At 39.7% G+C, this 24,374-nt stretch overlaps 1 long non-coding RNA gene across 1 annotated transcript; it reads right to left on the bottom strand.

Moving 5' to 3' along the window:
• Positions 1 to 4,621: 4,621 nt before the first annotated feature.
• Positions 4,622 to 24,183, bottom strand: LOC115340740. Its single transcript, XR_003923154.2, has 3 exons — positions 23,375 to 24,183; positions 23,231 to 23,263; positions 4,622 to 6,293 (listed from the first exon to the last, which is right to left on the bottom strand). It is a non-coding gene; the product is annotated as an uncharacterized LOC115340740 (long non-coding RNA).
• Positions 24,184 to 24,374: the final 191 nt, after the last annotated feature.

The following is a 24,374-nucleotide window of genomic DNA, read 5'->3' as shown; positions in this document are numbered from 1 at the left end:
ACTCTTACATGCTGCTGAAAAGTCTACAGGTGTCCCCCTCAGTTTTCCGAATGTAAAAAAAATCTGCCTAACTAAATGCAGATAGGTAAAGAGTGGGAGAACTGTGAATAATCTTGCCAAAAAAAGAGATTAAAGCAGGAACTCAAGGGACTGAACAGGAAAGATAAGCTTGCAGGGGCAAGCAGAGGATAAAAATTGGGAAACAGGTGGGTGTAGCGGTCAAGAGTATATGGAGGTGGACATGTAGAATGGCAGGGAGGTGTGAGGAAGTATCGACCTGCCCTAGATCAAGAAGAAAAAGCAAGCTGGAAATAGAAGAAACGAAGAGAACAGAATGTGGAGAGGGCAGTAACAGCAGGTTGTGCTCAACCTTTTGTTTCTGTACAGAGCTGGACAGAGCCTCCATGGGAAAAATGGCACGTAAACGTGTAACCCAGCCACGGGTGGCAGGACAAACACAAAGGGATATCACAGCAAGGTCATACAGTGTTTTTAAACACCACTTCCTAATTTTTGAGCACTTAGTTTTGCTATCTCAGTATTCTTATAGCTTAGGGGTTTGTCTGTAAAAACAAAAAGGGTGAGAAAATACAGGTACTTTTTGTTACACCTTTCAGCTGAGCAACTCGTAGCTTTTTACTAGCTTTTCTACAAAATTCAGATTGCAACTTTGGCTTCATATTTGACCAAAGTTAGTTTTACTAGCAGTTTCAGTGATTTCCCACAAGACTGAGTTACAAAAATATCTGTAAATTTAAGGTTTCTATTAAAAATTCCACGAGTGAGACTGTATTTGTAACACTTATGAGAGCCCCTATCTCTGACAGTGAAGATGTGACATCATCAGGGCTTTGTACAGAGGAGCCAACATGTTGAATACTTGACCCTTCACCAGAGCAATTAAGACCTGTTGCAAGATGAGGCTTGTACATAAAGTTTTTGTTTTGTTTAATTACATCTGGAAAAGAGCTCAAGTACCTGAAAGCTCTGTCTAAATAAAATATGCCTGTTTGTAAACTTTGCCTTTTTTGTGTCCTTGGACCACGATGATTACTGCTACAACAAAGACTTGAAATTGTGGCAATATCTCTTAGATGTTCCCTTTTGGTGTATTCCTGTGACAAACAGACTTTTCCCAGGTAGCTGGAATTTGCACTCTTTCAGCAGAAGCTTTACATCTGTGTAAAACCCACATCATACTTTAACAGGTCTTCTGTGGCAAGTGTTCAAGAGTTGTGTAGGCAACTATCTTATATTGACTGTAAAATATACATGTACCTGTGCTCCTTTCTTTTACAGGACACTACAAAAATCATAAAAAGTTTTTGAGTTTCAACCCTACAGTAGCAGTTGTATATTCTTTCCGTGAATCATATGGATAAATAGAAGGACCTTGTCTTTCACGCACACGCATTTAAGTAGCATTAGTACACAAATTTTAATAGGATCAAGATTAGGAGTTTAACTTTCATAGATGCTGAACACTTAACTTCAGTCACTGAGGATAGCAGGTAGTCAGCATCTCTGTACATTAAGTTCTAGTTAACTTGCTTAAACTTGTGCAGAGAAAGCCATCATGGAATGTTTAATTTTAAGGTATTTGATTTTTTACTAAGAATTCACACATTTCAAAAGTGTAAATGCAGAGGTATGAGTCAGGAAATCAAGACAATAATTGGGAGAGTTGTTTTACAGGGTGCCAGATGGCTTGCTCTTTTCTCTTGCCTTTCTCCTCAAAGAAGCATACATCAGCTAAAACAAAATAACCCTACTCTACCAAAAAAATCTAAGTCCAAATATTTATTCTTCAAGCCTATCACATATTGCAGGGTGGATAGGCATTTGGGAAGAATTATGTTACCATTTATTAACTAGAGAGACATGAAATTGCATGTCACATGGAAAAAAATATTATTTATCACTCTGGTATTTATTATGTACAAGTAAAAAAAAATAGTCCTGTACAAGTAAGTAGACTCTTGTACAAATGCAAGCTTCCAGTGAAATCCAGAGCAGACAGTGAAATCAGTAGGACCCCCAGTTTGTCATGGGAGCCTGTTCACATAAAGTACTTTGGAATATTACTGTGCAAGAAAGAAATCTTTCAAGCTAAGCAAAATTGAATTGAGAACCCATTACTGTGTCTGAAGGCTGACCATTTTGTACAGCAAAAAAAGTGTATAATAGTTGTCATTCTTCTCTGAATCAATACTGTGGGAATGCCTCAGCATAGCAGTGCTGGAGATGTCAGCCCTTCAATGCAACTGAAACCCTAAGGTGTAACAGGTCTAGTTGTTGCAGTAAATTCTTTCTGATTTTCATCTGAATTTCTCCATGATCCATCCTTCTTGTTGTCTGTCTACTCACTGGTGCTCATAGCATTGCTCAAAATTTTGGCAAACCTTTACCTATTGTACTAGGCCTAAAAGCTTACAATATACTGTCTAGCAGGGTTGGTTGGTGACTCAGCAACTTAGCGATAGCCTTTAAAAGTCTTACTCTATAATATAATTCAGCAATCTCAGCAGACAGTTGATGGTAGGTACGTGGCAGAGAACTTGTCTTTCATTTTACAGCACAATAGATTATTTGCAAAACCATCTTGGTGTAAAAATAAAGTAAAAAAAAAAAAAAAAGTGTAGTATAAGCACTGCCTGAGCTTCTACTTAAATTAAATCTAGTTTATTCTGCTTTGTAAGACACTGCAATCCCTGGTGTGTGAAGAGATGATGAAAAACATTCATGATCAGGAACTGGCAGGGTAACTCAAGGACTGAGTGAGTGATGAAGGGGAAAGACTTTGATCCCGCTGCCTTGCTGTAGCAAGAGTATGAATCATCTGCACCAAACCATTTGCAGAAGTGATGGTTTATTTACTGCCAGATTTATGGGCATCCCCTCAAAGTCTGGGCATGTCATGGAAGCAATAAGGGCTAGCTAGACCCAGCCCTGTCACGTGGCTGGGGAAATATGCATTGCACTATATATGTTTAAAGAGAAGAAAGACTTGTGTACCTTCCTTAACCCTCATCTCTTCCTCCTTTCAAATAAATCTGTGCCCATACCTATGGGGAAGGATTTACCTATCGGCTGTACATTTAATTAAAGACTTCAGGCTGTAATTTCACCTTTCACAGGTTTCCACCTATCACTCATTTTTAGTTGAAATTTAACTAACTAATTTCATGGGGTTTTCATTGAAGAGCTTCTGTAAACCGGTAATGAGGAGAAGCCAAAAAAAACCAAACCAGCAAACACAACAGCTCTTCAGCAAATGTCTCATTTTTCCCTGCATCTGTGTGTTTCACAACTTCTGTCTGTGACCATGTGTTTGGTCTGGCTGGCTGTAGTGTCCCTCCCTGGGACCTCTGCTCACAATTTTTTGCTGCTTTTGCAGCTTGTCAACATTTCCACTGTATAAGCACACAAGTGATAAAAGATGCTAACTCAGGTTGCTGGGGCTGACAGCCACTGAAAAGCTGTGAGCAAAATCAACAAGCAGAATCGATAGGGTGAATATTTGTGCATTCACATGCCTTGTCTTTCCTGCATGCATTCCAGCATATGGTTACTGCCTGCAATATAGCTGCAGCAGCAGCAGTCTATGGGTTATGATTTGCTGTAGCAAGTTCCCCTTTCCTTTACCTTTAATGCCAATTACTCAATCAAAGCATGTTGTTTCCAGGTGTAGTTCTCGGCTGCCTTGTACTGAACTTGATTGGACTCTGCAACTACTTCATCCTGTCAACTTTTTAGTCCTGTTTGTGGTATGCAGCAGGATACGCAGGGTACTAAATACAAGCCCTGACACAGAAGTAGTATTCAGTGCCCTGATTTAACAAATGACTTTAAATGGAGTTTTACTAGACAGGGAATTAGGTGCTGATTCTACACTCTCAAGATGTGCCCATCTCGGAGTCCTGCACTGGAATTCTGCACTAAAAAAGAAAAACCCCAACAAAAATAAATAACAGTTTTGGCAAATAAGGTGGCACTGCAAAGACTACTAAAAGCAATTTCCAGGGAATTAATTAGTATGTGGTAAACTTTGTTCAATGGAGGTTGTGAAGCTTCGAAGACATTCACCTCCCTCAGAAATCTGTGAAGTTTAAAGATTCTGACTAAAGCAGAATCAGACCTACTGCATGCTTTTCACATGAGAATATATAGCATAGATTCTCTGAGACACTGGTAAAACCATTTGAAAGCTAAAGACTGTCAATAAAAACTTAACAATGAAAAGGGCACCTGCAAATACTGAAAAAAAATTATCCAGGTGCACCATGAACACATTTGGGCATGCAGAAATATAAAAACTAAGTATGCATTACTTCTTTCACTTCCATGCCAGATAATCTGATGCATTTTCCTGTCCTTCTTTTAGTTTTGTGACTACTGTAATACTATATACCTCAGCAAGCTAAATGTAAACTTTTGTTTGGCTCTTGCATTTTATTAGGGTTTAGTTTTTTATTTGGCCTAAGCTTTAAATAGATCATCTCTCCTGATGAATTTATGCAGCTGTCATTCTGCTTCTAAATAGGAGTGCTTCTAAATAGGAGAGAATCCAGTATATTGTATTGTAAAAGAACGAGAAACACACAACACAGTCATTCTTCCTAAGTTGTTGCAGTTTTATACAAGAATATATTGACATCATTGGAGTTTTATACAAGAATATGGCTGCACAGATCAATTCGTACAATAAACAAACATTATGCCATATCTAAAATTACAACTATTGCTTTTACAATGCAGAAAATGCAGTATTGCAATTTATTTTTTTCTTTTTCCTTTTTGAAAAATATGTTTATAAGTATTTTCTCCTGTGAAACCCAGATTTACTTATTTTTTAAATCATGCTGTTAATCAATTCTGTTAGTAGATATTTTAACAAGCAGTCCTAGGACACATCAAGCCAATTAGATGTGACCAAACCACAATCCTGTTTGAAACAATGGGCATCTTCTCACCTAGACAAGCTTTGGACTGACAAAACATAAGTACTATAACCAGAATCAGGCCACTATAACAAACTGCTGTGTAGAATCTATGCATTGTTTACATTAAGCCTGGACTAAACTAATAACTTAAGCCCTCACTCCTCTTTATGTACTAAGCATCAATGCAGCAGGTATTTCCGAGGCCTCGTCCCTACTGCTAAACAGGTTTGTGAGGTGGAGAGGAATGTATTGCATTATTGCCTTTTACTCCAAGTGTATAAAAATAATTTACCTTGTCATGATTTAGATACTTGGACAAAAATCAGGCATCAATAAATGCTGTGTCTCTACTGGAACTGTAGGTTCTGTACAGCACTGGCTTCAACTCTCTAGAAATACTCTTTACAAATATTCTTTTGAGTAGGTGAGAAAAATAGCTACTCCTCTATCCTAATTTTCCTTCCACATACTGCATTAAAAACTGGTCTATGCTGCCTCCAATTGGTACTGTCTCAACACAAAGAAATCTTTCAGAAGAGCCATTGACAACCTAATTTTATTTAACACCAGCTTCTCTGTTTCAAGCTGCAGATCAATCGTCTCTACTGAGTTCCATGATGTACTTTTATTGAGCATGTAATAGCGTTGTCCACTGCCTTGATGACATAAAGCTTCATGGGCCTGGGCATCAATATTTTATTTACAAAAGAGCCCTAGCGTGAGAAGTCAAGCTAGAGCCACAGCCTGTGGATAGATTTCCATTCCTTCCTCCTGACACAGTACCCGTCCTGCTGGCTGATCACCTGGAAACAAGATGAGGTAAACCCGGGGGATGAGAAATACTACCCAGTGTGAACCAAGACTAGATGACAGTGCATGTCCTGTCGCACGTCACAGAGCTAATCTAGATTGGAGAATCTTTTACGGGGTAGGCACCGATGTCAGCTCTTCAATACGGCTGCTGCCACTGGGACATGCCAAAATTTTTTGCCCTTTGCAAGACAGCAAAATTGGGGAGGTCCAGAGAACAACTAGTTTTAAATAAATTTTGTTGATGCCATTTCAGAGGAAATGTGTGGTTTTCAAGAGAGTTCTTCCAGAAGCTGTGTTGAGAAACTACTGCTCAGTGTTGGCTATTGGAAGCTAGCAAGTGACCCGTTTTAGATGATGAAACCAACGTGGCCTGGTTTCCAGTGGACCTGTGTTTTAAGTTCCTCCACCATCCTCAGCAGAGTAGTGCCAGCTGCCTTCCCTGTGTGGTTTGTTCCTGGAGCCGAGGTTAGACCCTCCGTCGGGCTGAGACGGTGGTGCTGAGCTGGCTGTGACCCCCACACGTGCTGACTGGTGAACCTGAGGGCACAAGAGAGAAGTGAGGACAGCTGAGCTCATGCTGCAGCTCTCAAGGGGAGGCAGAAGGTTGCCCCTGCCCTTTCTCCAATCCTTTTACTTTGTAAGGACTTAATACCTTTGGGCCCCTGCCTTTCTGTCAAACGTAGTCACCATTAGCTGTCAGGTTGAAAAGTTATGAGGGGGAGAGACAGGCCAGAGACTGACTGATGGACAGACAGATGGGCAGGCAATGTGATCACATTTATTTCCTTGAGAAATTAGATCTGTAAGTCTTATGCAAAACTGTGGAATGTATGTTGGTGGGTGGGATTTTCAAAAGCTCCTAAGACCCAGAACGGCAAATTTATTTATGCACCTCATCTTAACTCGGATAAAAGGAGAATTAAGTACCTAAGTAACATTAAAAGTCTAACCTAAATGACTTTAATAGGATTTGCTGTATCACTCGAGTAGCCTTAATCCCACTTGCTGTATTTAAAATGGTAGATGATAGGAGTTTTGGCACTGATTTAGAAGAGTCTATCACTTTATAAAGCTTACATAAAAGCAATGATAATGCCTGAAAACCTTGAAAAATTTAAAGTTACAACGTCAGATGCCTTAATTCACAATCATTGTCTGAATGGTAAAATGTCACTGGGAAAACAAAGCCTTAGATTGGTGCCAAACAGTCAACACTGAAGCAACGTTCCTACAAATTTTTACATTGATCCAGGCAAATAAAAAAAATATTGGATGAGAGATCTCCCAGTTAAAACATATAGCATGTCAGAGAAGACGACCAGTGAAACGTTGCAAAGGCACACTCAAGGCAAGCCTTCATTTAGTTTGCATTACTTCTACATGTGAGGTGTGTAGCAAAGAGCTATATGCTATGGTAGATAAGGTGTACTGACACTGTCAAAACCTGTGAGCAAATTCTGGCTGATAAATATTTGCAAGAAGGATTGCAGGGGAAAGTGGGCAGAGTGACTACAAGTACAAATGTGACACCTGTGTCTGCTGGGCATTGTGAATGTAAGACTGGTGTGCACCACTATCAAATTTAATTTCTCCTGGTCAAATGGAAAGCAGATTCCATCAGTGGGTCCAACATCCCACCCTCAGTATTTAGTTTTTCCCAGTAAAGTTGCTTTTTAAGAAGAAGACTAATCAGTTTTAAATAGTTTTTTTTTTTGAACTGAGAACGAGGGCTTTTTTATATGTTTTTCAAATAACCAAATTAAGCTAGGGATGTAAATAAAACTGTCCAGAGGACAACCATCCATTTACTGCATTCCAAGATTACAAAATTTGCTTTAATTTTCTACTGTAAAAACGAAAACCTATGAGAGCATACCATGTCAAAATATTTGGATTTGGATTTAAAATGTCTGAGGTATATTTAGATATTGCACTTGCAGTGACTAGACAGTCAACATCGGACATTTCAGGAAAAAACTTAATCCAAATTGGTAGATCTCTGCGCAAGCAGATTGGTAGATCTCTGTGAAAGCTTTGAGTTTAGATGAGGAATATTTTCTGCAAAGAAATGGTTCTGGGTAGTTTTACTGCAATGAATGGCTTGATTTTCAAAAGTGCTTAAACTGCCACAAAGTACCAAACGAGGATAAAGGAATTCTGAAAATTATAATGTTTATTGAGAAGCTTATCTCTAGGAACTTACAAAGAAGTTGGGCAGAGACTAAGCAGTGCAAATACTTTGACCCATTTAAATTCTAAGCATTAGGCCATTATTTGCCCATCTCCCTGACAGTAAAACCAAAGCTAATAAATAACCACATTGCATCATCATTCCTTGCTACCTTCAGGGAAATCCTGTTTACTTAGATCCTTGCCTGCCAAGTGAAACAATATTTGAGTTCTTGAATGACACGTGAACTTTAATCCAGGTTGGCAATCACTGAGTATTCACTGACTCAGCTGAGTTAATAAATGAATTAGGTATTTTTATTCTTGATTTTCTTTACCATTTCTTCAGTGAATTCAACTAAAAAGAATGATAATGCTGTCTATATTGCCTATACTAATCATATTCAGAGTCTTTATAGTAGCACCATTGAAGGAAGCATACTAGTGCCATTTCTCTCTTCTGTCAATGTTTTCCTTTCTTTTAGTGCATGAAGGCAGCTAGAGGACAGAGCTATCCTTAGACAATGAAACAGTCCTTCCCTGTGATGTCCTTTCAGCTGTCCAGGCAGGGGCACTTAGTATCATATTAGTGAAATTAAAAGAAAAGCATGAGCATAGAAGGACTGAGAAGGTAGCTTCATGATGTGGTTAACCAAAAAGGATGCTGTGATTCCTAAAAAACATGTAAGATGAATAATATTATGTATGCATTGATGACATTACTACTATGGTTGATGTTACTGCATTACCCTTTTCTCTTAGGTTCTGTGCAGACACAGAACAAGTTGGTCCTTGCCCTCAGGCAGCCTGCATATACATATAAAAAAGGCACAAAAAGACAGAGTTAGAGGATAAGAAAACAGTGAAACCATACTGGTTGAAACAATATGCCTAAGTTATTGCATGTCTGCAACCTAGGTCTTGAGAAGCCTGGAAATGTCCCAGACAAGAGTTTCAAGGAGGGACTGAAAGGAGAAAACTCCTTTTGTAGAGCTTTTCCCAACAGTGAGGGCAAAAGGGGGCCTGCACCTAATTCTAACTCACTGCTAAAGAAAAGCTGGTGCCATAGGTTATATGGCAACAGTAAAAAGTGCTTTGATTTGAGGATAAGCATCTTAGGTTTGATGTGATAGAGAAATGGGAGGATAATGATGCACACAGAGAGCTAACACTTTCAGATGTTGCACAAAAAGCGATCTTTACAGCAGCCTTGTGGGTAGGTGTGAGCAGGGCAAGACTGAATTTGACAAGACCAGAAAAAGGTCTCAATAAACGAGACAACCATTTCACGAATGAGAACTCCAGTTTTGTGAGTAGACAAAAGAGAATTCTGTCCTGGACACATTATGCAGAGGGAATTAGCAAAAAAAGAGGTATGAACTAGGGATGAAGATACAGAGGAGCCTGACATGTTCAGGTATAGCCAAAATGACAGGCAGAGAGATGACATCTGCCATGGCATCAAAGAGGGGGCAGAGAAGGGTTGGGCTGCGAGGGGGAGACTGTTGGCTAGTCACCCATGAGAGGAAGTCAGGAAGACATACCAGTATTTTAGTTGCCAATGATAAATGTTTTGGAGGTGAGAAGTGGATGTGACAATCCTAAGCGTATGACCAATTGCATAGAAAGAAATGGTATCTGATATGTATCTGAGAAGCCAATATAACCACAAAACGGAGCACATACCGTACTCTATCTCAGGACAGTTATTAGTCAACTCTGTGTTGTTGCAAAGGGGTAAGGTATCTCATCTTTGATTTCTAACAGAGTTATTTCCATCTCATATTAGACTATTTTTAGACTAAGTGGGTAAGTGGGTAAAAGGTTTTGCTTCCAAACAAAAATAATATGGTCTTAATGCAGATCCCTGGGATGGCCTGTTCCTAACCTCCTTCTATTTGGAGAACCAGCCATTCACTCCAGCTTTTTGTTTGCTTCTTTGTTTGTTTTCCTTACACATTCACTGTTTAATTTGTAGCAAACCCCATGATTATTCATCCTCTTTAATCATCTTCATTCTGGGAGAGACCCTGTTGAAAAACTATAGAAGCTATGCTTTTAGGACATCTTTACCTGCTATTTTACTAGGTTTTAAAAAGCCTGCAAAGCGCTTTTCTTCCCCTTTGCAAAGGCTGTGTTGGTCTGGCTTTCAATCAAGGTATACTTCTGCAGTTCTGTCATCAGACTGACTTCTCTCTAAACTTCCCATTTTCTGTCTTACAGATCACCCAGAAAATGTTTCTAAAACACTGACATCGCTCAGTTGTGTGGAGTTATACCAAGAATGAATTTGGCCTAGTTCAAAACTTATAGCAATTTCAGAACATGGCAGGGAAAAAGAATTCCTTACTTAACCTAAACAATTTCTGGTTAGCTTGCATTGGAAAATTTACAAACTAACTGAAGAAAACATCGCTTGTCCTATCTTAGCACTAAATACTAAAAAAGCTGTATTTTCTTCTTTTCATCCTGAATTATTGCTTTTAGTTCTTTTTACAAGAAATTGTGACAAACTAACTAAACCACTTGTTTAAACAAGTGAAAATTTACATAACCTTATGCCAGTGAGGTAGACATTAACTCTTTCCTGTTCCTAGCAGAGGTCCTACCAAGGCAAGTAAGATCTATTCAGTGCTTTTTCAGCTCTTGAACCTGAATTCTCTCTCTTCAAGTTACATTACAGCTGATAACAATAAGTGCAATGTGAAAACACAGAGATCAGAGTACGTTCCTTCTGCATCTGGATGCTCTATCCTGAGCCTGGCACAGGGAGTAGCTCTCTCCCTGCTTTAAGGACTCACAGAGCCAATGGCTTCTTTCTTGCCTCTCTACTGAGATGACTGCCTACAGTTCTGGCCCTGCCTATGCAGCAGACTCACATCACCATGAACAAATATTTTATCAGTCTCCTCTCATGAAAATGAAACAGAAGTGGTAAAATACAAATTAGGTTATTAACCCCCCCCCCGGAAACTTAATAAATATGTAGGCTAATTAAACATTAAAATCAACCGTCCTGGTTTCGGCTGGGATAGAGTTAATTGTCTTCCTAGCAGCTGGTACAGTGCTGTGTTTTGGATTCAGTATGAGAATAATGTTGATAACACACTGATGTTTCCAGTTGTTGCTAAGTAGTGTTTAGTCTAAAGTCAAGGATTTTTCAGCTTCTCATGCCCAGCCAGCAGGAAGGCTGGAGGGGCACAAGAAGTTGGGAGGGGACACAGCCAGGGCACCTGACCCAAACTGGCCAAAGGGGTATTCCATACCATGTGACGTCATGTCTAGTATATAAACTGGGGGGAGTGGGGCTGGGAGGAATCGCCGCTCAGGAACTAACTGGGTGTCGGTTGGCACGTGGTGAGCAATTGCATTGTGCATCACTTGTATATTACAATCCTTTTATTATTATTATTATTATTATTGTAATTTTATTATCATTATTATTATCATTATTAGTTTCTTGCTTTCTGTTATATTAAACTGTTCTTATCTCAACCCACGAGTTTTACTTCTTTTCCCAATTCTCTTCCCCATCCCACTGGGTGGGGAGTGAGTGAGCAGCTGCATGGTGCTTAGTTGCTGGCTGGGGTTAAACCACAACATCAACTAATCCAATCAACCCAAATGTGACTTCTGGTTTAAAAGAAAGACTTTAATTTTTGGCATTATACATATTGAAAAATGAAGATACTCAGATACAGAACTAAAACTGGTGTTAAACTTTAGCAGCAACAACAAACTGGAGAAAGAAAATAGTATATATATAAAACTTGTGCATCTAATTCAGAACTACAATAACAAAGAAAAAGAAAAGGAGGAAGGCTTTGAACTGTCAACTTCATATTAATTGAGGGCTGCACTAACATTTTCTAATCTGCATATTTCAGATTACTAATATCAGCATTATTCCAAGATGCATTGCAGAAAATCAAGCCTATTTTTTCATGTTCTATAAATCATCTTTGCACATAATGCTGAGTTTATGATTAATTTCTTCTCTATATCTTTCCAGTGACCCAAATCCTTCTTTTTTTGTCTGAGATCAATATCCTTAGGCTGTTTCTTTATAGACTATATTTTAAACATGAAAAATACCTGACATGATGTAGGCATACTAGGGGTGAAAGATTAGCCTCTCAAGTACATCACCCTAGTTTATGTATCTTACTCTGCTTCCCACCCTTGTGGTGAAAAGAGCCTTTGTGTTTTGGCCATGAGCAAAACAGACTTTGTTACACCTAAATGACATATTACATTTGATTGCAGTGCATTTATCAATAACTAGGTCTGAATTCTCTGGGTTTACATGTGCACCCTTTAGAGACTTTTATAATAGACTATCTAGAGTCTCTTCCACTGGCAATTCACATGTGCTTTTCTTCATACGCTGCCTCATTTTTTTCCATGAATAACAGAAGCCTGGCTTACTCTAAATTTGTCCTGTGTCTCTTAAACTATGCCAACTGTGGTTACTTCCAATTTCCTAATCCTCAATAGCTGCTAGTGCAGCACCTCTGATTCCTGCCCAGCCCTCAGTATTACCTTCACTTTCCCACCGGGCTCCCCCACTTCAGTTCTCCAGCTCCCTCACCCCAAACCTGAAGCCCTCCTAGACCTGCCCTGGCACTGAGAGCCCTCTCATGGGTCTCACCCTTGCTGGCCTACTTCTCAGGCAAAACTTGCACGAGCTGTGCGAGTGTCAGCACTGCATGGGTGCAGCCCGGGCAGCTGCCCTCAGCCACCTGCCTGCCACTGTAGGCAAGCAAAAAGGATAGGAACAAGTTCATCATGTTTCCCCCCTCTCTTCCATCTATCCCCTGCTTGCCAAATGGGTTAGAGGAGTTTGCTCTCCTGGGGTCTGCAAAGAACCGAGAAAAGCCTTTTGAGAGCCACTTCCCTCAAAACCACCTGCCAAGTGAAGCCTGGATCACCAGAATTTCACCTTCAAGGCAGAGGGAGAGGAAATTGGAGTGGCCTGAGGGCTGAAGGTGTCACAGCTTCTCCTGGCAGCCACAGGGCTCCAGAGCTCCCACCGGGGTGCTGGGCAGGTGTTGGACAGGACTAACACCCTCTTTGATAAAGAAGCAATGTCAGGGAGAAATAATTATGCCAGAAACTTTTACTGTCAGATTGAAAGGCAGGGGAATTATCAGGCAACTGACTGGTGCATAGCTGACCAAGAAGTCTGTAGTGGCTATGCTTTTTTTAAAGCTCTGAAGTAGCTGGTTTACATTAGGAAGAGTGATTGCACAGCAAATGGCTAAAGAATAACCACAGAAAACAAGCCTTTTGTCTCCACAAGGAATTTGGCACAGTGTCCGTAATTCATACCTGCATAGCTGGCCATACGTGCCTTCCTACCCCTTCCCCTGGCCACACGCAGTAACATCGCAACAGTCTTCCTTCATTTCTGGTTGGAAGTTAAACTTCTTCCAGAACTGATGAAGCACTCGGGTAATGCCAAGCTTCATCTTTAGCTAATATATTTAAAGAACTACTTATCCAAATCACTTTGAGTCTGGACATAAACTTTTTCTTCAAGTGCCAAAGTTACTAATGGAAAATGACCTATTTTGAGAGTACCAGAGGTGAAGAAACACTGAAATTTATAACGGAGAGCAGTACATCTCCACAATGGTCAACACCTAGTTTTATTTCTGAAACAGAAAACTCGGTTTTGGAAAAGGAGGAACCCAAGCACTTGGATAGCAATCTTATTCCTGTTGCCAAGAATATTCCTGTTGGAGTTTTGACTAATGAATTACAGTTTAATATTTCACAGCCACAATAAATTCCAGTTGCCCCTAGATTTCTGAGATGGGCTTGGCAACCCTGGGCGAGCGGTCACATCGGGGTAGCTTATTTCAAGCACCACCTAGTGGATCTGTTTAAAAGACACCAAACCCAACCAACCAAAAAAAAAAACCAATTAGCAAAATATTTCAGCTTTTAAAGATAGGAATGGCAGCTGTCAGTCCCCCCTCTTTAAATGTTGCTATTTGATTGCTTGTTAATAGCAAGTCACAACAGCTACAAAAAAACATTAAATTAATAAAGGGGAAAAAATACTAGTCTGTTGAGCTGTTCCATGTACAAAACATGGCTCTTACTGAGCCTCAGCATAGGACATTCTCTTCCCAACTCATTAGGCCCAAAAAACATTAAGAGATAAGTCCTTTAATGATCAGAATTTCCAGAGTAAAAGGCAAATTAACTTCTGCTTTTAAATGAAAACAAATGAGAGAAAGACTGAGATGTCATGATTTTAATAATGACAAATAGCTAACCAAAGAAAGGAGCTACCTCTAATCTTGTTCACTGGACAGTAAAATGTGGCTATATAATTGTCTAAGTATATAATTGAAAAAATGTAGTATATTATGCTTAGAGACACTTGATAGGCCTACTGTCTGAGCAATTTCCTAAAATAAAAATAATATAACATGAATTAATACAATAAGTTTATTAATGCTTTTATTGTTTTTGTTGATTTAATTTAAGCATGGAGGGATGGTTACTTATTTTAAATTCTGTGTTTGATCTGAGCATTGCATCATAGCGTATATAATTCATACATTAAATATTACCTATGAAGAACATTTTTCAGCAAGACTTCAGACTTATTGTTGCACAAAATGGAGATTTGATTGAAAATATTAAAATATTGAGATCTTTAAAGTGATGGGTTGTCAGCCTAAAGTAAATTGAGTTTGTCCTGACTCAGGCCTGGGACCAAATCTTGAGCACCTCAGTACTTGTGCCTTGTCTAATTAGGGGGCTAGCCAGTGCAGACCTTGTAATTAAGATCAGGGAATAGAGATGGCCATGATCAGCTAACTAAAATATAAAATAGAAAGAATACTGTGAAGTGTCATTAGAAAACAATAAAAGAAAGTACTGTCATGCCAGAATCAGCATAACTATTTATGAGACACAGTTAGTGATGGCCGAAAGATCAAAACGGTGGCGAACAAATTAGTGAAAGAACTGAAAGCAGAAACCAACATGAAGAAAAAATAATCCTGAACTCTCCACTCTGGAGACACTTTTGAGTGGACTAGAATTAATGGTGTTGATCCAGCTGCTGATCAGAAATTTGATTACATAGGTTAATGGAAAACCTCAAAAAACTGGACAGCTTCTGTGTCTGGAATGAACTATAAGGTTGTAGAAAGGATTGTGTATCTCTCTTTGATGAGGTTAGTAGAATAAAAATGGATTCACAATAGCCAATGGGTTTTGGGTTCCATCATGCAATTATTTCAGTCAGATGTACTTGAAATTTATTTATTCAGTTAATCTATACTTAGAAAAAAAAGCTCTTAGTTCTAACTTTTATATATTGTACATTGAAAGTACTTTCCACCCATTTTATGCTAAAATCACAGTCTAGATTTAACTTGCTATTTTACAATAAGGCACAACTGAAAATAGATCAATTCTTACAAGGAACAGAGAGCTACAAGTACTGATAAAGAACAGACGTTTTGTCATTAATGAGAAAATGTAGTTACTTTTAGTTGACTGAATGGAAATCACCAAAGTACTATGTACTAATTATCGCAAATTTTTATGTTACCCAAGTTATTTTGGTCTGTATGTAGTACATTGCAAGAGATCTCTGCTTTAAAAAAGAAATTAAGTCGCACTCTTCCTACAAATAACAATCGGGGAATCATACTTTGGTGCTTATTCATGGTATTCTTCTGTAAATATTTGAATATTAAAAAAATATAAATAACATACTTATTTTGTGCCTAAGCATATAAATAATTTTATACTGGGGATGCTGAGTGGCTATGCTGACAAAGTAGGTGTAGGTCTTACATACTTCAAAGAAAACAAAACTTTCTCCTTCTCCATATTTGTATTAAATATTTTAAAGTGACGCAAATACAAAATGTCAAATGTTCTGATTCATAGGTCGTCTTCTCTCACATACTGTGGTCAAGGAAATAGTCAAATGGAGAAATTAACTAAATTCTATCAGCCTTTGGTGATTAATTCTTTTTATTATCATACTGATACAAGGGTGGGTGGCTGGATTTTGTGCTTGCAAAGCTAAATTGTAATGCTGGTTTAGCAATGCAGACCTAATACATAACATAAATCATAAAGCTGCATTATGCAGCTTCTTTATTTTTGTGTGTTGAATTCAGCTTGTTGTCAATGGGCACAATCCCTCTGACACTGTACACTGATACCAGGTACCCTCTTGCATTGCTTGGGGAGAATGGATGTACATCTTTTTTCCTGTTTTTTTGTTCAGTGAGAGACCATGGCACTTGAATTACACAGAGAAAAATGGCAGCCTTTCTAGTCAGTCAGAACTGTGCTTCCAAGGACGCAGAAACTCTGGCTTGTATCCAGATCAGGATTTAATAACAAGACTCCAGCAGCCCAGGAGGTAGATGCTTTTAAGGAGATATGTGCAGCATGTCACCCAAGGACAAAGAAAGTTACCATAGTTCATTGTAAAAAATTTTGATTCTAAAAAGGTGATTCTGAACACTAATATATTTCTTAAATAAAGATGGTAATATAATCTACATAATCATGCATAATGTTATGATATAAAGTGATATATATAAAATTAGCATATACCTTAGCAGAGGAACATCATACAGATGCAAAAAAAGATAATTATTGTAGATATCTCTAAGGCAAATGTCTTTCAGGAACACAGTTCTTCACTTACTGCCTTATTGCGTCCTTACTTAGTGGGGGTTTGTTCAACTTTCTTGGCAAAAAAGAAATGTGGAGAAATAACCCAAAACATAAAAGTATGGCCTGAAAAATACTGCTTCTGATAGGAATCATATCATACTGTTTTCAATTATGGAGCACAATGGAGATTTAGGTAGGTGGTGTAGACATTAAACATTCACATAAATAACGAATTTTAACAACATCCTATAATTATATAAAAGGTTTAAGAACACTAACAGGGGACTCGTCTTGCATAGACATACGTGTATAGATAGCAGGGTCTAGACACAGGTACAGGGTTTGGGGAGAGGGATTGCTTTAACTTTCTCAGGATCTGTCAGAGCAAGCTAGCTTGGAGGTAGCATTGGAGATAGCCTTCCAGTTCCTCTTCTTCTGGTTAGCAGCTAACAACTCCTGCAACATTATGCTATGCAACTTTTGAATGTAACCACTAACAAACTGCATAGCAAAAAAGTATCTAGGAAAAAAACGGAAGCATCACTGACAGTAGGATTTTAGAAAGTTTTGTAGGGTTATAAAACTGATAAAAATTTTCCAAGTTTAGAAATCAGATTAATGGAGTGGGATGTGGAATGGATGCTGGGAGCAGAGCCAAAACCCTCATTCTACCAAAGAGCAAACTTTCAGGACTTCTTGAGCAAGAATGGAAAACAGAATTCTGTGAAAGAGACATGAGCTTCTTCCATTAAAAAAAAAAAAAAAAAGTAAAAGTTTTAGGGGGAAAAAGAAAAATAGGACACTCCTGTGACACAACAAAAGCCAGGCAGTAAACATATTTCATTTATCTAATGAACTAGTCAGAGTGCAGGAGTCAAAAGGCTGTAGTCACATGCCGAACACGACTTCAGAAAGGTTTATAGGCATTTTCCACCAGGCTGAACAGAAAAATATTAATAAGGTGGTGGAATAGTGTATCCTTTCCATAATCTATTTAATCCTTTTTTCCAAAATAAGTGCCAGATTTATGGAATAGGTCACTGTCTCAGCAAATGCACACCATGTCTCTTTGATATAATGAACTTTGTTTTAATTACAAAGATATTCTTGAATCTAATGTCAGAGGTGGGAATCACATAGTTTGTTTTTGAAATAATTATGGAATCCAGTTCATGACAATTTTTCTTAAACATCAGGAAAATTATAAACTTAAATTAAAATTAAAGAATAGCATTCAGTGCATATTGTCAGGCAAGCAGCTTACCATCTGAGGCTTAGAACCTAAAATGCTGTCTTCCTGTGTATTTACCTACAGCTCAGCAAAGCCAAATCTTGAAACAAGAATGAAACACGTAAGCAGCTGTGCTGGAGTACAAATATCACAGGCTAAAAGGAACTAGAGAAGCTTTTGTTACTACAGGTCACCTAAAAATATTTGGACAAACCATAAGGTATCTGAGCACTGTCTGTACAATAGTTCCACGCTTTTTCTGGTTTGGCATATGAAATAACTTGAAACAGGGTGGGAACAGGCCATGGGCTGTTGTCTACAGTGCACTTTAAGAAAAGAAGGTTGCTACTTGCAGGAGTGTGTGTGTTTTAAAGCCACATGCAGGAATTTCTGCTTTTTTAAAATTAGAAAATTGTTGGGTTTCCCAGATGTTATATAGTTTGCTAATGACCTGGGAAAAGTATGGTCTTAAAAGTAGTATGATGTGGACTAGAAGTACCCCAGCTATATAAACTATGGCCACTGGTAGTCTCCTCTAGCACAGTGTTTGGTTGTTACCCTACCCTCTGGGCTGTAGTCAGCATGATGGCATAACTGAGCTTCAAACATGCAGTTACGATGAGCAACTTTGTACACCAAAAGGGAGATTGCTCTATGTGATTAGGAGCAAAGGCAGCAAGAGACATTTGTTTTACACAAAATATCAGTGAAATTCAGATTAAAATTAAACTGATGGACCAAGAGGGTTTAACGGAGAGAATGTAAGAAATCAAGGGTATGTATATATTTTTTAAGACTGCCTTTCCCAAGAACTAATGAGAGAAGACCTGTCAGCAACTAATCATAGTTGTGGACACACCCTACTGTGATATTTGACTACATGCTCCCTTAAGCCAAATAGTTAGCACACACTGTTATCCAATATACTAATACTTTACATTAGCACATATCTGGAGAAGAGCTTGCCAGTGTGGAAAGCTTCTGTCTTACCTCATGCTCCCAGATAATGAAGCCCACCAAAAATAACACACTAGATAACAAAGGAAATAAAATCAAAGTATCTAGGAGGTGAAATCATTGTTGTTTTAAAGACAGCATGCACTAATTTAGCTGCTTAACCCTGTCACAGGGTTAGCTACGAACTATTACATTCTATTTAATTGTCCATCAATTACAATTTTATTCTGTGATTATTTGCAGTCTTCCATACAATTTTGCAGTTCTTTCATACAATGTTTTCCTCCAAACTCTTTCATAAGTGCAAGCCTGTATTTCCTCATTCCCAAGAAATGCATCAACATTAACGTATCACACAACTTTATCACTCTTTTATGGTGAGTGTATTTTCCAGAATGCCTGTTGGATATTTTGAAATTTCCTGTTCCGTAGATGCTAATGTACTATTCAAAACTATTCAAACCTTGGAAAAGAAAGCTTGCTGGAATTTGGAACCCGCTTCGGCCTTCAGCATAGGATTGAACTTCACACAGGGTGCAGAGCATGTTAATTACCACTGACTAAATTATATATGATAAAGTCTTTATATATTCCTATATTTAATAGCTCAGAACTATTAAATCTCACACACACAGAGGGAAGTTGTTTATTTATTTCCAGTTGAGCTCTTTCACTCGTTTATAGCCATGTTATGAGGACTTTTGCCGATGCAGTGATCCTTCATGCCAGATGAAGTTGGGCATCCCAGTCTCTTGACCCCAGAGCCAGGGAGCACAGGTGCAATGCCAAGGTGCAGCTAGAGGTGTGCTAATAACTTGGGACACTCTGGAAGGCATGTTCCTCAGCAGTGACCTGTACCAGAACTTTGACTTTGTTTCATGAACCATTCACAGACTCTCTCAATCACAGATAATCACAAAAAGGTTGGTTGTTGGGGATATCTGAAGGCCGCCTAGTCCAGCTTACTGCTTGGAGAAGGTCTATCACCAATGCTAGATCATAATCCACTGGTATTTATAAATATATATATATATATATAGGCAGAAAAACAGAAGAACACTAGTAGCATGTATTTTCTACTTATTTAACAAGTATTTTCATAATCTTTTTGAGCTGTTAGGCTACACTGAGAAACAGAGGCATCATGCTATTTACAGTTTGTCTGTTGTCTAGTATTAGTTTGCAAGATTCTTGGGGACACTTTCTATCTGTAACCAAGACTTGACAAAGCACCTGTTTTACAGTCCAGTGACAGCCTCTGAGATGTATGAGAAAATAGTGGTTATCTGGACTTGGTCTTTTTTACATTTACTGGCTAAGAAAAGAATCCTCGCTACATTTTCTGAGCACGTAAGAACTTGAGTCTTAAATCTCAATCATTTTCAAAGAAATTATTACCATAAAGTTTTCCTATTTTTAAAAATACATATGTTCTTCTTCTGGTTTTGTCCAATGAAGCTGAAGGGAAAATGTATCTCAAAAGGGTAAATGCATTAATCCTTTTGCCTTTTAAGTTTCCCATTAAGTTGGCACAATCACTACGCTGAAAGCAGTAATGGAAAAATCCAAAAGGTTTTGTTGAATGTAACAAGGAAGACTTTGATAAGGAGCTACTGATTTCATGGTTAAACAAAGAGAATTGTCCTCCTCCTGAGCTTTGTTGTAGTCTAGAGCTACATTTCTAGAAGGGCCCCAAGACCCTTTCAGGGTCTTTTCGGTATGCGTTTCAAACACCCACAAGGAATTGGAGTCCTGAAGAGAATGCTACTGTTGGTTGGCGCTCCCTGTCCAATTAAGTCCATTTGGAAAACCGCTGGCATAGTGGCGTAGACATAGCTCCATCTGTAGCAACTCTGCAAGTCATGCACATGGATGATGTAAATATTCAATATGATAATCTGATGGCAAAGGTTGGTGGAATCAAACCACCATAGTTCAGATCACAAATTATATTCCTGAACATAACTATTAGATGATGGAAAATTAGAGGGGAAAAAAGAGAGGCCTAAAAGCATTTTTAAAAATGAACCACATGTATTTCCAAAGTCTCTAGAGCCACATAAGGCCAGAACCTGAACTATAATGTTACAGACCTAATTGCCAAGAAGCATTCCAGCAAGTCCTCAGAGGCCTGCATTATTCCCCATCTCCGCTCTCCCCTACTCCAGTCTTGTGAGACCCCATCTGGAGTACTGCATTCAGCTCTGGGGCCCCCAACAGAAGAAGAGTTGGAGTGAGTTCAGAGGAGGGCCACGAAGATGATCAGAGGGCTGGAGCACCTCTCCTGTGAAGACAGGCTGAGAGAGTTGGGGTTGTTCAGCCTGGAGAAGAGAAGGCTCCGGGGAGACCTTATAGCAGCCTTCCAGTACTTAAAGGGGGCTTACAGAAAAGATGGGGAGGGACTCTTTATCAGGAAGTGTAGTGATAGGACAAGGGGTAAGAGTTTTAAACTGAAAGAGGGTAGATTTAGATTAGATATTAGGAAAAAATTCTTTACTGTGAGGGTGGTGAGGCACTGGAACAGGTTGCCCAGAGAGGCTGTGGATAACCCCTCCTTGGAAGTGTTCAAGGACAGGCTGGATGGGGCTTTGAGCAACCTGGTCTAGTGGAAGGTGTCCGTGCCCATGGCAGGAGGTTGGAACTAGATGATCTTTAAGGTCCCTTCCAACGCAAACCATTCTATGACTCTATGATTCTAAAAAGGTTCATTTGAGCCTAAGACTTTGCAAAGCTTGCAATGCAGACTGGAATCCTGCTGAACTTGCACTTTCTTTAAGGATAATTTTCACTCTACCATGTTCCTAATGGTATAGATAAGAAGGAACAATGTAGAATCACTCCTCAGCACAGACACCAACATTATAAAAAACTGGAAATATTTGCAGCACATTGGATTTTTGTCACACAAATCACAGCAATCTTTACAAAATTAATTCAAAATTCCTACTGCTTTTATTTATTCCACAACTACATTGCATATTCAACTGAACAGATGCTATAAAGTCACTAGGGGCCAGCACTTTCTCAAAGGCAATCCAGTACTTCTATAAAATGAGCAATGTTTAAACCCCCAAACATTCAAACCCAACTGTCAGCCTCACAAAATTAACGCTATTGGGTCAAAAACAATGGGATCTTAAACAAATAATAACTTGAGTTCTCCTTTCCTGACACTCATTTTCAAAGTTCTTGGCTGCTTACTTTCAAGACTTCTTTCTCCAAAAAGGAGGGCCAAAACCATTAAAAAAATGGCACTTTAATAGTCATTTTATGATACCAAAGATAGGGGGTTAAAAAACATACACTTCCTAGGTCTCGGGATAAAATCCTGAGAACTGGCAAGGTGCTATAAAGCAGATGGTTTAAAGCTCATTGTTTCATTGGCCTAGATTCCCTAATGGACTTATGTGGCAGATTCTTATCAAGTGTTTCTGATGTCAAATTTAGGTGTCTAAGACCTAAGATCAAAACTGAAATTTTCAATGACTTACCCATGGCCAGAAGTCCCTGTGAACTAAGAAATGCTGAAACCTGGATTCTCTCCTTAGTGCGAAGAGATTAGAACCCACATTTCTCATGGCAGTATTCTCATCACACCAAAACGTGTTCTGGGGTTTTAGTTATTTCACTGTGGTTAAATGAAGTTAAGGATAGAAGATGCCAGGAAAACAAAAACCAAACAAACTCCCCAACAAACCAAAGGTAGAAATTAATGTCTAGCTTATTGGTAAGGAGACTAATGTGGGCACTCTTTCCACATAAGTGCCTGTGCTCTGTTTGACTCACTTTTACTTTTCCTCTGCCTACTCAATCTTTATTTTTTTGTATGCAAACTAGAACCACTTCACCAAGAAGTGAGAATCCCCTCGTGCCATAGCTGCCTATGGAGTAGGAGAACAGGAAAAAAGGGAAAGAAATATGACTCGAAAGACTGAATCTAAGGGTCTACTTTGTAACTGTGGTGCTATAGAGGTGGGGGTGCAGTCTTACTTGCTCTGATAGTGTTTTAAAGGCGTCCTATCCAAAGTTAAGTTTGCAGATCTACTAAAGGTCAACTAGTTCATCCAGGTGTCATAAGAGAAGATCAACTTTAACCTTGCCAGCCACAGCTTAAATCCATGATATTTTGTCCTGTTTGAAAGGACAGAAATTATCACTTTTTTATGCATAAAAATATTTGATTACTTTCTTTGTATCTTCTCCTTCTAGAACAACCAAGGCCATTTCTTTCAATCTTTTCTTTTAGACCTTGTTGCTTCTCTCTGGACTCTAACATGTTTCTTGATGAGTGGTTGTCAAAATTACAGACTGCACTATAACAGAGTAAATGAGCGCTCTGCAAGTGTTACCTACATCAGTTTGGGGTAACTTCCAGTATAACGTTCAGTTTTTGACTATAGTACGAAATGATTATCCACTCTAACCTGACTTTTTCATCCAGAACTGTTACCCAGTTATTTCCCAGGATCACTTAGTGCAATTGCTATTTTAAAAAAAAAAAAAGGAAAAAAAAGGACATCCATCACTTTCTGAAGAAAAAACACATGCACAGAGTTTCAAAAGGGACTTAGACTAAATGTCTTGAGGGATGTACCTTCTCATTGCCCTGACAGGTGTGTTTACACAAGTGGCATTGGACTTAAGGCATTCTCTCCTCAAAACTCTAAGCAGCATATTAACTACGATGCTGACTTTTGAGATTCAAGCTTATAAATACTCAATTCTCCCCTGTGGCATTGGTCACAGCTTTTATTGATGGCTGCTACCTGAAGACCCTATAGAACTGCTGAACTTGTGTTTACACTGATTAAGGCCTGCGTACTTCATTAACGATGGAGGTGAAAGCAGCTATATACAAAAAAATGCACCTGACGAACCATTGTTCGTTCTCCCACCACACCTGTACCAAAGCACAGACTTCCAAGCGCAGGCCAGCGACAGGGCTAAGCGGACAAGGCCTGCGCGATAAACGTTACAAGCAAGTAACCCCACCACCCACGAGCTCGCCCTGCCTCCAGCTCCAGGCCGGGCCCTGCGGCAACGCCAACCCCCCCCCCCCAGGGCCGCCGCCCGCAGCCCCCCGCGAAGGTGCCGCGGAGGAGGCAGCAGGGCCACCTCTGCCCGCGCCAGCACCCAAGGAGAAGACAGCGGGCAGGGGCGGCGGCGGCGGGAGGACCGCTCGGGCCCGGGCCCAGGCCCGCACCCACCGCCGGCTGTAACGGGCAGCAACGGCCACCAAAGGCCGCTAACCGCACCCAGGCTGGGACCCCTCACAGCACTGCCGGCCTCAGCCCCGCCGCCGGCTAGACTACCGTACACGCTTCCCTTCCTCCTTCCCCCCCCGCCCCGCTCCGCTCCCCCGGCACAGGTACAGCGGAGCGCAGGCGATTAACGTTATTCATCGCCCCCTCCCAGCGCATTCCTCAGCGCTCCCCCTCCTCAGCGCTCCCCCTCCGAGCATGCGCACCCCGTGGCTGCCGGGGGCGGGGGGGGGGGGGGAGAGCACCGACTCCTTCCGTCTGCGCCCCACCGTGCGCACGCGCGCTCGCCGCCGGGCGCCGCAGGCCCCACCCCCGCGCCATCGCAGTCGCTGC

This window comes from Aquila chrysaetos, chromosome 4, assembly GCF_900496995.4.
Source record: "Aquila chrysaetos chrysaetos chromosome 4, bAquChr1.4, whole genome shotgun sequence".
In the NCBI taxonomy this organism is placed as follows: Eukaryota; Metazoa; Chordata; class Aves; order Accipitriformes; family Accipitridae; genus Aquila; species Aquila chrysaetos.
This window is presented reverse-complemented; position numbering and strand designations above follow the sequence as displayed.